The sequence below is a fragment of the Jaculus jaculus genome, chromosome 6, assembly GCF_020740685.1.
Source record: "Jaculus jaculus isolate mJacJac1 chromosome 6, mJacJac1.mat.Y.cur, whole genome shotgun sequence".
Taxonomy (NCBI): Eukaryota; Metazoa; Chordata; class Mammalia; order Rodentia; family Dipodidae; genus Jaculus; species Jaculus jaculus.
This window is the reverse complement of record NC_059107.1, coordinates 82,185,939-82,198,386: the sequence shown is the minus strand read 5'-3', so window position 1 is coordinate 82,198,386 and position 12,448 is coordinate 82,185,939. Positions and strand designations below refer to the sequence as shown.

Sequence of the window (12,448 nt, the reverse complement as noted above, 5' to 3'; positions counted from 1 at the left end):
TGTACCAAGTAAGTTGTTTTTTTTTTTTTTTTTTTTTTTTTAAAGGCTGGAGTGATGGCTTAGCAGTTAAGGTGCTTGCCTACAAAGCCTAAGAACCCAGGTTTGATTCCTCAGGACCCACATAAACCAGATACACAAAGTGACACATGAGTTTGGAGTTCATTATCAGGGGCTGGAAGCCCTGGTGCACCCATTCCTTTCTCTCTCTCCCTCCCTCCTTAGTTTTGACCATTTATTTGAGAGACAGACAGAGCAAGAAAGAAACAAAACAAAAAAGCAAAACAATTAAAGACCATAAAAAGAACTTTTAAGCCTAATAACTGAAAACATGCAAATTGGTTAGTTTCTTAGATAATTTCATATTTAAATATGATTTTAAATTGTTCAACATATTTCAAGTGTTGCTTCTATTCTAGTTTCATTTATGTCATACTTATATAAGCCATGTCTTTGTATTTGAGAAATTTCAATTAACTCTCCTTATCCAAACACCTTCTTCCCTTTTACAGAAAAGACTCATCATTCCTTCACCTACTGCCTATGCTAGTTACTATTTTCCTCCTTAGATATACTTCTCATATGTGTCACATGTAAATATCATGTTACATACAAAAATTATATATATAAATACCAGATCACAATGGCTAAAAGATAATGTAACCACAGAATTTCTTTCCTATTGGCACAGTTAATTCTCTCTCTACTGAAGAGCTGCCTCCCTGCCTGTTCAGTCTCCTCTATAACAGGCCCTAAAACGAGGCCTTTCCTAGCTACATGGAAGAACAGCTTTCCATATGCACAAAGTATGACATGATATTTGGCAAAAAGGAACCAAAAGCTGACATTCCTAAAAGTCACATTTGTGTTACTAGTACCTCAACAAAGGATTCCAGCAACTGTAGAGAGTTAAATGTTACAGGCCCAGAGACAAATTATTTTGAAAAATTTTGAAATTTTTAAAATTTTTGAAAAATTATTTGAAAGTAGCCACTTTATTATCTTTCATATATGGCTCAAAATCTCTGATTAGATAGGCTAACCTCTATTCTAGGTTCTAGTTCTAGACATGCTCCCTTTAAGCTAGACTTATGGATGACATTGCTTATTTCCTATGAGGTATAATTCATTTTCTTGTAGGCCAGGGCTCCCTCAAGTTTACGTACATTTTTGCTTTCTTAATGTCGTAAGTATTAACACTTGTTTGAAGATGCCAGTTGTCTTTTCTTTGCTAGCTTATGCAATCCATTTCAGCAGATTCAAGTTTGAATGACTTTAGAAATACCTGCTGTTACTTCCTTAATAACTACTTTGAATCTTAAATTCATAGGCCCCTCTCTAGCCTTCTGCTAATTTGATTCATCCAGACCACCACAGCATACTATGTTGACTTCCTTATTCTTCTGGTGTAAGAATACAAAGCCGGGCCCCTCACTAGGACACCCTAAAATGTGGGAGCCTTCAGTTTATCATGACGGCAAACCTATAACCCCACAAAGATTTCCCTTTCTTTCTCCCAGCTTTCCAAACTTACTTCTCTTTTTTAAACCTTTTTTGGTTATCTATGTATCTCTGTAACATATCACTGAAAGGAAGTTGAAAGCAGGAATATGTCATTGACTCAAATCTTTGGATTGTAGGAATAGTAAAGTCTAGAGGACCTTCCCTTCCAAATAAGAAAAAACAAGGGGGACGTTGAAACTCAGCAAAAGTCATATCCTGAGAGCTAATATAAGCAAAGGCACTATCTGTGAAGTCAAAATTGAGACATTCACTGGTCAAATAGCAACTTGATTAAGATGGTCTAATTATGTATCTCTGAAGGCATGACTAACAACAGAAATAAAGGAGAATCTAGTCATTGATAAATCATAAATTGGACAAGATATTAACCTTGAATTGTCTGTCTTGAAAGAGATCTCAGGTAGATAAGCAAAATTCTTTATGTTCCAATTATGTCAAAAGACAATTCAACATAAAAACTGCAAATGTAGGTGTGTCAAACTTGTTATACTCATTGTCCAATTCAGAAGAACAAAGCTCATAATGATGGTCAGCCTATGACTATGAATTGTGTGGCCTTGAGCAAGTTTTATCAAAAGAACTTCTCATAAACTACTAAATGAAGAAATCAAGAAAGAAATCAAAAAATTTATAGAGTCAAACGATAATGAGAACACAACATACCAAAATCTCTGGGACACAATGAAGGCAGTTCTAAGAGGTAAATTTATAGCCTTAAGTCCCTATATTAAGAAATTAGAAAGGTCGCAAGTAAACAACCTAATGCTTCACCTTAAAGCCTTGGAAAAAGAAGAACAAGGCAAACCAAAAGTCAGTAGATGGGAAGAAATCACAAAGATTAGGGCAGAAATTAATGAAATAGAAACAAACAAACAAACAAAAAAAAAAACCCCAAATAATTAATGAAACAAAGAGTTGGTTCTTTGAAAGGATAAACAAGATTGATAAACCATTAGCAAATCTGACCAAAAGAAAGAGAGAAGAGACACAAATTCATAAAATCAGAGATGAAAAAGGTAACATCACAACAGATTCCAGAGAAATTCAAAAAATCATAGGGATATACTATAAAAGCATATACTCCACAAATATGAAAATCTGAAAGAAATGGATGATATCCTTGATTTATATGACCTACCTAAATTAAATAAAAATGAGATTAATCACTTAAATAGACCTATAACAAACATGGAGATCCGAACAGTTATTAATAATCTCCCAAATAAAAAAAGCCCAGGTCCAGATGGATTCCACTGCTGAATTTTACCAGACCTTTAAGGAAGAACTAACACCATTGTTTCTTAAGCTTTTCCAGGAAATAGAAAGAAGGAATTCTACCAAACTCCTTCTATGAGGCCAGCATCACCCTGATACCAAAAACAGGCAAAGATGAACAAAAAAAGAAAATTACAGACCAATCACCCTCATGTACATAGATGCAAAAATTCTCAAAAAATATTGGCAAACAGAATACAAGAATATATCAGAAAGATCATTCATCCTGACCAAGTAGGCTTTATCCCACAGATGCAGGGATGACTCAATATACACAAATCTATAAATGTAATACATTATATAAACGGGTTGAAGGACAAAAATAACATGATCATCTCATTAGATGCAGAGAAAGTGTTTGACAAAATCCAACATCCCTTCATGCTAAAAGTCCTACAGAGACTGAAATAGAAGGAACACATCTCAATATAATCAAAGCTATTTATGACAAGCCTACAGCCAACATATTACTAAATGGGGAAAAAACTGGAAGCTTTTCCACTAAAATCAGGAACAAGACAAGGGTGTCCACTGTCCCCAATTTTATTTAACATAGTTTTGGAAGTCTTAGCCATAGCAATAAGGCAAGAGACACACATAAAAGGGATAAATATTGGAAAGGAAGAGATCAAGTTATCATTATTTGCAGATGACATGATTCTATACCTAAAGGACCCTAAAGACTCTAGTAGCAAACTGTTAGAGCTGATAAAAACCTACAGCCATGTAGCAGGATACAAAATAAATACACAGAAATCAGTAGCCTTCATATATGCTAACAACAAACACACAGAGGATGAAATCAGAGAATCACTCCCATTCACAACTGCATCAGAAAAAAAATAAAGTACCTTGGAATAAACCTAACCAAGGAAGTAAATGATCTCTACACTGAGAACTTTAAAACACTCAAGCGAGAAATTGCAGAAGACACTAGAAAGTGGAGAAACATCCCAAATGCCAAAAGTACTCATTGAAGAGAAGACAGCCTCTTCAGCAAATGGTGTTGGGAAAACTGTATATATATCTGCAGAAGGATGAAAATAGATTCTTCTCTCTTGCCTTGCACAACAATTAAGCCCAAATGGATTAAAGACCTTAACATCAGACCTGAAACTCTGAAACTGCTAGAGGAAAAAGTAGGGGAAACCCTTCAACATATTGGTCATGGTAAAGACTTTCTGAATACAACCCCAATTGCTCAGGCAATGAAACCACAGATTAATCACTGGGACCTCATGAAATTACAAAGATTTTGCACTGCAAATGACATAGTAAAAAAAGCAAAGAGGCAACCTACAGAATGGGAAAAAATCTTAGCCAGCTATATATCTGAGAGAGGATTAATATCTAGGATATGCAAAGAACTCAAAAACTTAAATAATAAGGAATCAAACAAGCCAATCAAAAAATGGGCTTTGGAGCTAAATAGAACATTCTCAAAGGAAGAAATACAAATGGCATATAAGCATCTAAAAAAATGTTCCACATCACTAGCCATCAGGTAAATGCAGATTAAAACTACACTGAGATTCCATCTCACGCCTCTCAGATTGGCCACCATCATGAAAACAAATGGTCATAAATGTTGGCGGGGATGTGGAAAAAGAGGAACCCTTCTACACTGCTGGTGGGAATGCAATCTGGTCCAGCCATTGTGGAAAACAGTGTGGAGGTTCCTAAAACAGCTAGAGATTGATCTACCATATGACCCAGCTATAGCACTCCTAGGCATATATCCAAAGGACTCATCTCATTTCCTTAGAAGTACGTGCTCAACCATGTTTATTGCTGCTCAATTTATAATAGCTGGGAAATGGAACCAGCCTAGATGTCCCTCAACTGATGAGTGGATAATGAAGATGTGGCACATTTATACAATGCAGTTCTACTCAGAGGTAAAGAAAAATGAAGTTATGAAATTTGCAGAAAAATGGATGGACCTGGAATGGATTATACTAAGTGAGGTAACCCAGGGCCAGAAAGCCAAGCACCACATGTTCTCCCTCATATATGGATCCTAACTACAGATGATTGGGCTTCTGTGTGAGAAGGAAAATACTTAGTAGCAGAGGCCAGTAAGTTAAAAAGGAGATATAAAGGGAAGAGAAAGGAAGGGAGGAAGGTACTTAATAGGTTGGTATTGTATATATGTAAGTACAATGATTGAGATGGGGAGGTAATATGATGGAGAATAGAATGTCAAACAGGAAAGGTTTGGGGCTTGGAGGAATGGTATTTCCATGGGAATTTGTTTATAATCATGGAAAATGTTAATAAAAAAAATAAAAAAATTAAAATTAAACTTAAAAATAGAAAAAAAAAAACCCTGCAAATGTAGGTGTGCCAATCTTGTTATGCTCATTGTCCAATTCAGAAGAACAAAGCTCATAATGATGGTCAGTTTATGACTATGAATTGTGTGGCCTTGGGCAAGTTTTATCAAAAGAACTTCTCATGAACTTCCTGCAAGATGTAATCAAAGAATACTTGGGAAACATTTAGCAACTGGTGGTAAGTGTTGAATATAAAATAATCCCAAATCTATCCAGATGTACATGAGGCAGAGGGTTCTCCTTAAACACTGGAGTCACTATAACATTCTGTGTAAAGCTTTTAAAACACCAGAAAGCAGCATACCTGTATAAATAATTCTCTTTCATGGTTTTGACTCTTTTGCATCAGCTTCTCATTTCATTAGTTTTGTGGCCCCTTTGCCCACAAAGCTTTAATTAAACACATATTCCATGTATCTGTTTTCTTTTCCTTTTATTTATTTATTTTCTTTCCCCGAGGTAGCCCAGGCTGACCTGTAATTCACTATGTAGTCTCAGGTTAGCCTCAACCTCACAGTGATCCTCCTACCTCTGCCTCCTGAGTACTGGGATTAAACACATGCACCAGCACATCTGGCTGTATCTGTATGTTTCTGAAGGACCACAAACCATTGCAAAATATTTTTTTTCCTCCAAGAAGTAACTTTTGCTTCATTGGGTCTGATATCATTATAGGCTCACAATATTGTTAGGGGGATAGACAGATATTTACTAAATGGTTTGTAAAGTACTTTAAAATTTAAACTTTTTCCCAACTCAAAGAATTTCTTCTTTCTGATTTATAGTAGAAAGTGTTTACTAACCATGAAACAAGCTCATTATTGAAAAGGCTTTCCAGTGAAGATACAGATATTTTTTTTTCATCTGAATTAAACTTTGATACCATGCCAAATTTTAAAGGACTGCTTATCTTAAATAATGCTTGGTAGCATAGCAGTTATGAACTTAATGATTTCAACTACACAGCAGTTAATAAAATGCACTACTTTTTGAAAAAAAAAAAGTCCTGGTATTTCCAAAAGAAAAACATTAGTTTTACACTCATAAGAATGATCTACTCTGACATGTGGCTACAATTATTCCACTGCTTACTGATGGTGAAGTTATACAATTTAATTTAAAATTTAAAAACCAAACTGTTCTTACTTAAAAGGTTGTATGAACTTAAATGTTATGACTCATGTATAATAAGGCAAGCCCTCTTTTATAACAAAGCAAAGAAAAAGCAAGGCTCATATTTCTATGGTTATTGGCCCTGCTTGCCTTCATGGATGTAGATTTGAATGCATTTGGAGAAATGATCATCAGTAATGGATTGGCCTTAAGGCTGAAATGCTGCAGTATTCCTTTGGTATCTGTTGCCATAAGGGTCAATTTCACGGTAAAGTGTATATATTTGCTTTTATAATCAAGCATGTCTTAAAATCAACCATAGATTCTATTGGCTGGCCTGACAAAAACATTTTATCACTTGAAAGTAAAAAATTACTTCTTTTATGTATTCTTTAAATTCGTGTAAATGCTTTCTTAATTAAGAATAGTTTTTCTTCAATGAAGTAAGCCACTTATTTTAAAGTTATTTTCAAAATATTTTTATTTATTTTTTGAAAAATAGAGAGGGGGAAGAGAGCATGGGTGTGCCAGAGCCTCTTCCTCTTGCCATTGTCAAAGAATTCCAAATGCATGAGTCACTGTGTGCATCTGGCTTTAGTGGGTACTGTGGAATCAAACCCAGGCCAGCAGGCTTTGCAAGCAAGCACCTTTAATCTCTAAGCCACCTCCTCAGCTGATAACTATCTTATATTTACAGCATAATGTCTAAGCTCCCAGATACACAAGTCCCCCACTAGTTTCATTCTGTGCTGTTTTACCCATCTCTGAGATATGCCCTGTGTTTAAGTTGCAGGGTAAGTTTCCTTACAGACCTCATTCTTTCCTGCCCTCAATGCCTGCTTGCATATCTATGGAGAGAGGGAAGAGGAGAGAAGAGAGAACCATATATCCCTGAGTAAACACAAACTTGCTATGTAGCCTAGAATGACCCTGAACTTCTGATCCTCTTGCCTCTTCTTTAATAATATTAGAATTACAGATATGAGGCACCATGATCAGTTAATCAAATCCTTGATTTTTATTGTGTATGTGAATTAAGAAAATTTACCTAAACTTTTTTTTTTTTTAAACTAATGAAACAATTTATTGACCCAGCATCCTTGTTTTAATGTTTCTTGTTGGTAGCTGCCACCTGTCTGGCAATTCTCCCCAGGTCTCTTTCCCTGAGGTGTTAGTTTGCCGCCCCCATCTTGGTCCTTTTCCACCATTTTCAGCCCTTGCAGGGCTTGCAGGATCCGGTGGGTCATACTCAGAGCCTCGACTGAAGTGGCTGGGCATGACTTGGTTTCTCTGCCTCCTCCACTGATCTTTGTCATGGAGCCGCCACGCAGGTACAAGTGTCGCGCTGTGGAAGCAGCTCGCGTGTGGAACCAATTTTCCCCATAGGGAGCAAGCTCTCTATGTTTGGCCAGCTTGACTGTGTTCTCCCATTAGGGATCTTTCAGCTTCCCGCACTTCTTGAGGAAGGCTGCCAGAGCTCTGATGAACTCCTGCTGGCTATGCAGTGGCCTCGCCCTTGCGGGGAGTGCTTCCCGCGGACCCCAAGACACGCTTCCCCGGCACTGGTAACCCCCCACCGCCCGACTACCGGTAACCCACACCGCTCCTTGCTGGAGCGCCTGGCTTTACCAAACCATGTTTGTTATTCTCTTACATACAACGATTATTATGACTTCATTATCTGGCAGTGTAGTAAGTTGCCTTTTTGAGCATTAATAGCAAAGGCTTGTGTAAACTGAGAAATGATATTTCAGAATCATGTCATGTGTCTGCTATATTGAAATGTAAAGATCTTTCAGGAGATGGAAATAATGAAAACAGGGCCGGGCAGCACGCGTTTTTTTATTTTCACATTGTAGATATTCCCTGCTGATGGGCATAGGGTTCTCTGGGGGAGTGTATTTGTTTTCATGCCATTGTAATAGAAGAAAGAAAACCTGGATCTTACTAACATGTGGCATTTCTAATCACTCCATACACTTGCAAATATGAATTGTCACCCCTGATTTATGTTCATTAATCAAAATGGCAAATGCAGGTGGAGTACAGAATCAGGGGCTAGGCTGTTGTCGGAATGTGTGATCAATCATCACTGATTGGCATTTTGAGTTAAACTATACAACAATGGGGAAAAACAGATGCTCACTATGAAAGAAATTTAGAGCCAAAAGGCTAGCTTTTTAATTAGCAGGGTACAAATGCTTAAAACAGAATAGGTTAAATGGTCTGACATTTGGAAGCAAATAATTCTGTAAAATATGGGGAAAAGTGGCTTCTTAAAAACACTTTGTGAACGATACTTTTGAAACAATGTTGTGGGTGCTTAATAATGCTACCTGAAGTTGTAATTTAATAAGGCCATGAAAATAGGACTTGACCTATATTTCCTGTACCTAAGGGAAACGGGCTAAGTATAATGAGAATCCGCTGCTCAGAAACAATACTCACCAGATACTTACCATCTTCATCTCTGTTCTGTGTTGTCTTTGGGCTGAGGGGAGGAGCTGGACATATTAAGCCACTTTATTCAGGAAAAAATATCACTAGGTTAGTTTAAGCTGATGAAATGAAAACACATATCAAGCCCTGAAATGTACATAATATAAAGCACAAAAGGACTAATGATGTAAAAGTAAATTCTATAAGGCATCTGGAATTATCTGTACCCCTATATGATTCCATAAAGACTAATTTTTAGATTTCAAAATAATAACTTCAACTTGTAACAGTTTTGATCATTTAATGATTACTCTTATTATTCTGTCTCATTGTCATTAAATCCCTTAAGGAAACTGCCTTTCTCTCTCTCTCTCCCTCTCTATTTCTCTCTCTCTCTCTCTCTCTCTCTCTGTGTGTGTGTGTGTGTGTGTGTGTGTGTTTGCATGTATATATATGTATATATATATATACATATATATATAGTTATAACATATGCTTTGAGGTTCACTGAATGAGCTAATGAGTGACATCAGTATCATTTCCTGTAGGTGTATCTCTTCTCTATCATATTAACATACAAAGATCAATAAATATTTACAATGATGGTAAACATATTTAATATAAATTTTGGAATAAATTGTTAGACTACTGAGTCAGCAAGATGAAGATAAATTAAATTTTCAATTTAATAGTGTCATTGAAAGCAAGCAACAACATTAAGAACAGCCAAAATTCCAGAAGATATGTTTTGGTTTAGGAAAGCCAGTTAAGTGGTCGGGTTATTGTTGTTTTGTTTTTGTTTGTTTATTTTGGGTTTTATACATTACTCAAGTTGTGACTAGATTACAGGTATTGAAAATCAATTACACACACACACACACACCTGTAGTTATAATCCTACAATCTAAAAATTAATCCTGATATCAAATATTAATTTATCAGTAGACTTTTCCATGTCTATGAGCTCATTTACTTTATAACATTCTTAGGAATAGGGAAATAAATGTCAACACTTTAGAGATACTTAACTCATTCTTAGCTATTGAATAGAAAAACCTGAAACATGGGATTTACACTAATTTTTCGACTCCATGACTCATTAGAATGTACTTTAAAATACAGCAGTTGGATAAAGGGCTTAGCAGTTAAGGTATTTATCTGCAAAGCCTAAGGACCCAAGTTCAATTCCCCCATACCCATATAAGCCAGATGTACAAGGTGTTGCATGTATCTGGAGTACATTTGCAGTGGCTAGAGGCCCTGGTGAGTTCATATTCATTCATTCTCTCTTAATAAATAAATAAATAAATAAATAAATAAATAAATAAATAAATAAATAAATAAAATATTAATAAAAAACAGAACCAGAAGGATAGAGATGGAGAGAAGGGAAAGGGAGGTAGTGAGGGAAGAATGGGAACAAGGAGACAAAGGAAAGATACACAGGAAAAGTAGGGGAGAAAAGGCAGGTCACCATGCATCATGTAGCCGTCGCTCTGGGATTTGTGAAGTAATACTGTGTTGGTGAGTGTCAGAATGCTCCATCAGTTCCAGAGCAGAGTGATGACATGGCTTGATGTGTCTTTATTGTTATACCCTCATCTTTTTACCTTCTGCTTCATTTTAAATTTGGTATTTAGTCATTTTTTTTTAACCATCTCAGAAAATAAAGTGATCAGATGGGGGATCCACTGGTTGGGGAGAGCATTAGCCTTTACTTAAGAAGGCTTGAACTCTGTCCCATTGTGAGGGAGTTGGTGAACTGAAACTGACCTGGTACGATTTCTTCATCTACTGAAGTGCTCAAAATGCTGAAATCATATTTTTTCAAGAAAAGTCTATTTTGAATAATTTGTTTAATTTAGATTCAGAAGTGTTTTCCCTTCTATTTTTCTTCCTTTGTAAAAAGAATTTTTTGTAAAAGCCAATCAATCTTCTGTAATTGGGAAGGCATCAGGAGCCACATACCACACATTGTGGTGGGAAGGTCTGCTGGAATTAATTATGTTGGGTGTCAGGAAGCGATCTGCCTTCTGTATGATGCATACCATGTAGCTTAAACAGTATCAACATTAATAAGCTTCCCTTAGGTTTCTATATAGCTTTCTCAGGGGAGAATCTGTTATTGTCAGTTAGCTGTCAAATGCTTATAGTATGATTAATGAATCATATTTAAGTGACTGACAGTGAAAGTCTATTTCACAGAAAATGTCAATCATTGTTACAGCTGCTCTCCACCCTCATGAAGAGCAGCAATGCTGTTCATAGCTTTAGAACCATTATACTTCAACTCCCTGCTGTTGGCCACTAGTGACACAGAGATCTAGAGAAAATTTGATTCCATTTTTTCCATGTTGCTCGAGGCTAAACTCGAATATCTGTGTTTGCACCCCAAGCTAAAAACAGATATGAGGGGCAGCAGACATTATATTTCAAGTGAAAAATAATGATAGAATGTTTACTGGGAAGAGTTCTACCATCTAAGTGTCATCTTAGAAAACAGAGTACAAAATTTCATTCAAGCAGTGTCCCATTCTTTTGTCCTGCAGTGATTCAATCTTCATACTCCTCTCATGCTTCTTTCTCCAATTTAATTTGTACTTTAAAAAATGTGGTCAGCCAGGCATGGTCGCACATGCCTTTAATTCCATAAGGGAGGCAGAGGTAGGTGGGTTGCTGTGAGTTTGAGGCCACCCTAAGACTACATAGTGAATTCCAGCTCAGCCTTGGCTAGAGTGAGACCCTACCTCGAAAAAAAAAAAAAAAAATCAATCCTTTAAACAAAGATGCTCTATTAAAGTGATAGCATCATTGCTTTTAGAAAAATTAATATATAATTTTAATCTATTTTTAGAAAGAATGATGTGTGATCTCATCATGTTCTGTCTCTAAATTTCTAAAACAATATTCAGAATAAAGCTCAACAGTCAATATTTTTCAAATATTTTTAATATATTTTTAAAAATTTTTATTTATTTGAGAGTGTTAGGCAGAGAGAGAAAGAGGCAGATAGACAGAGGGAGAGAGAATAGGCACGCCAGGGCCTCCAGCCACTGCAAACGAACTCCAGATGCGTGCGCCCCCTTGTGCATCTGGCTAACGTGGGTCCTGGAGAATCAAGCCTCGAACCAGGGTCCTTAGGCTTCACAGGAAAGTGCTTAACCACTAAGCCCTCAACAGACAATTTTTGAGGGGAAAATTCAAGGCTTTTTCATATCTAAAAACAAACTAAGAAAAAAAAAAAGGAAACAGACATCATTAAGGGGCAGGTGTTGATTCTCTTCCTGTCTTGATGCTTACAGTGAGTGGATCCTGAGGTATGATGGAAAAGGGCATGAGCTGGTGGCCACATGAGACAGCACATTGCAAAAGGCTATCCATTTTGTATAATATTGTGCCTCAACTGGTAGCTGTTTGACTCTTGGCAAGTGTTTTAACTTCCCCTGGGTCTCTTCCTTTATAAAGCTGAGGACATTACTCAGCCCAAAGATGCTTGGGAATTTAAATAAAATAACTGATGTTACTTAGTTGGCATAAGGCCTGGAACATCACAGGCATAAAATACATGAAAGATTCCTCTTTTGTTTACACCATAAAGTATAGTATAGCAGGAGTTTGTACCTAGTATGTATAATGTTGGTTGCTTAAGGCATATCTGTTAAGTTAGTTTAGTGTTAGCAGAGCAACCCATGGTCAAAGTCTAGCCTCCCTGGACCACCATCACAGCAATAGCAAAACTGGTAACTTGGGATTTGTGTAAAATT

The 12,448-nt window shown here is 36.5% G+C and overlaps 1 pseudogene; it reads right to left on the bottom strand.

Annotated features, from left to right (window-relative positions):
* Positions 1-7,350: 7,350 nt before the first annotated feature.
* LOC101605535 lies at positions 7,351-10,735 on the bottom strand (annotated as a pseudogene).
* Positions 10,736-12,448: the final 1,713 nt, after the last annotated feature.